Source organism: Mus pahari, chromosome 19 (assembly GCF_900095145.1).
Source record: "Mus pahari chromosome 19, PAHARI_EIJ_v1.1, whole genome shotgun sequence".
Lineage (NCBI taxonomy): Eukaryota > Metazoa > Chordata > Mammalia > Rodentia > Muridae > Mus > Mus pahari.
In genome coordinates this window covers 57,445,616-57,448,534 of record NC_034608.1, presented here as the reverse complement: position 1 = coordinate 57,448,534, position 2,919 = coordinate 57,445,616, and the positions used below count along the sequence as shown (strand labels likewise).

The following is a 2,919-nucleotide window of genomic DNA, read 5'->3' as shown; positions in this document are numbered from 1 at the left end:
GGGTGGGGAAAGGCGCTGGATGCCGGGGGACTACTCCCAGGCGAACACCCCTCCTCGGGCGGGGAAAGGTGCCGGGTGCCGGATCAGCCTGGGGACTGCTCGGTAACTATTTTCTATTCCCAACTTCTTTATCATTTTTTTTCATACTCCCCATATGAGTGAGATCATGTGATACTTGAACAGGGTTAAGAGATTGTTAGAGCGTGGATTGTACTTAAGACTAGGTTTCAGACTAACGGGGATGAGAGTTGATAGAAGGGAAAAAGAACTTTGCAGTTTCACTTGTTGATCATACTAATCTTTCAGAACAATCAAGAAAATATCATTCTCTCTTTGTCACTGGAATAATAAGCTCTAGAGAATATACTTGCAAAGCTTTATACTCAAAATCAAAATGTTTAGTTAAGCTACCAGCACATCAGGCTAACATGATTTTTGTTAATATGCAATGCTACTTCATTTGATGACCCCCACTTCCATAAGTGGATTTATTAAAATAGAGTGTATACCTAAGCTGAACTCTATACAAGCTTAGCCTAACTATAAGGGCTCTCTCTCTCTCTCTCTCTCTCTCTCCCTCCCTCCCTTCCTTTCTCCCTCTCTTCCTCCCTCCCTCTCTCCCTCCTTCCATCTGTTTCTCTGTCTCTCTGTCTCCTCCATTTCAGACAAAACACAAGAGCCTATAGGTTGTGCCCTCCGGCCTCTGACTATGGGCATGGCCATTACCATTTCTAAACTAGAGTAGTTGTGATCATGTGCAAGCAGTCCTTACAAGATGAAACCTGTTGACAATTCTTCAGAAAGGAGTCCCTGGGTGATCATTAGACCATCACCTGTGATCACAGCAGCTTCCTAGTCTGTCCTACCTGTGGCCCTGATCCTTAGGAGCATGATGTAATCCTACCCAGAGGCACATGGTCTTAGCGGTGGTTCTAGGCCATCTAAGAGATGGACCAAGAGGTGAAAGGTTGGCTAAGTGGAAATGCCATCTATGTACCTTTCTGGAGGTCATCCCCCATGCTTGGGTAGGACTTCAATATGATGTACTAAATTCCAGATGGATAATTTGGGATTATCCAAGGTCCCATAAGCAATACCTTACCTCTTCTCCTTTGTTAAAAAAAAAACCCATAGACCTATTGGTTCATCAAGAGTTGGAATTATTTTTTTGATCTATTGTTGGTGTCCTATCTGGGGTGAAGAGACACTTGTTTATAACTTTTCACCAGGAAAGGTCACACAACAGCACATTTCCTCCCTACAAATTTCTGTAGGAAAAGCTCAATCACTACCCCTGCCATTGAAAACAACAGGATTCCACTTAACCACCTGACCTCTTGGAAGAGAGGTCAGAATGTAATTTTAGATTACTGGGAGAGTTGATACTGGTTAGCTGGAGCTAAGAAATCAGTGATGATTAAAAGAGACCAGCAGAACTGAAGTGAAATCTTCTGGGAAGTGTTTTCTGACAGCCCAAAGAAGCTGTGTGAGTTGCAGCTGGAATTGGTAATGTGTAAGACTCACCCAGGTGGTACTGGTTTTGAAGGCATGAAGAGGTCATAGAGAACAGCTGTGATTTGGCACTGTGAGAGGTCAGGAAGCATTTTGGTGAAGGCGCAGCCTCAGTTTTATTCAACAGCCCAGGACTGAAGGGGTCATGCAAAAAAGTTGAGGCCTGGAACAATGAAGAGAGCATATGAGACCATAGGTGAAGCCTAGTTGGAGTGGAAAATCCCGGGGATATCAGAGATGCCAGTACCATGGGCAAAGAACAGCAGCAGCAGTCGAATGAAGTCAGTCAGAGGCTAGAATGCTACAGAAGGAGGGGCTGGAGAAGTGACCCAAGCTCTTTGGAGGAGTCCAGAAGATCATGAATATATAAGAGAGACTGGAACAAGAAGCTGTGTAGTTGAAGTTTCCTTTGAGACCCCAAGTTGTTAGAGAGGCCACACACATGGGATACCTGCTGAGGAGAGTTCCTAACAGGAAGTGGAAGCTGACCAAGAGAAAGAACTTGTTTCAGCCAACAAAGCTGCAAGGAGTTGGATCTCAGACATGGAGATGCAGTGTGTGGGGTTCGCCCAGCAGGTTTTGGTTTTGCTTTTGTCCAGTACGTAGTCACCATGACATTTGGGGATGATAATGTATATCATGTGATGTTGGAAGTATGTGATCGGCTTTTGGATTTTGACTTTATATGGGATTACGGTTAATAAATTATATGAATCACAGTAGAGACTTTGAATTTTGGACTTTTTGTGGAGGCTGTTGCAGACTTTGGGGACCATTGAAGTTGAAATAAATATATTTGTTTAATGGTATGGTTAGGTATGAGCTGTAACAGACTCATGTGTTTGAACAATCTTATGAGGGACAGGGATTGAAGTGTGGTGTTTCTGTATGCTTGGCCCATGGAACGTGGCGCTATTAGAAAATATGGCCTTGTTGGAATAGTCCTTGTAGTAGGTGGTGAGCATTGAGATCCTAAGCTTAGGCTCTGCCCATGCAGAAGCCAGCCTCGTCCTGGTTGCCTTTGGATCGAGATGTAGAACTCTAGGATCTTCCAGCATTATGTCTGCCAGGAAACTGTCATGATTCTTGCCATGATGATAATGGACTGAAGCTCTGAAACTGTAAACCAGCCCCAATTAAGTGCTGCCCTTTATAAGAATCGATACAAGTAGTGAACCAAGAGGATAAAACAGCAAGAAGAAACAAAACAGATGAGAGGAAGTTGTCAGGAATACTTTTCCTGAAGAAATGGAAGTTTCAGAAATCCTTAAAGGACAGGTAACCTTTCTTTTCTGCATCTATGGAAGAATGAGAAAGGGATTTGGGTCACTAGATATGCACTCACTGATAAGCGGATATTAGCCCAGAAACTTAGAATACCCAAGATACATCTTGCAAAACACAAGA

At 43.4% G+C, this 2,919-nt stretch overlaps 1 pseudogene; it reads left to right on the top strand.

The window, feature by feature from the left end:
* Positions 1 to 1,760: 1,760 nt before the first annotated feature.
* The window catches only part of LOC110336251, a 2,698-nt pseudogene continuing 1,539 nt past the window's right edge, over positions 1,761 to 2,919 (top strand).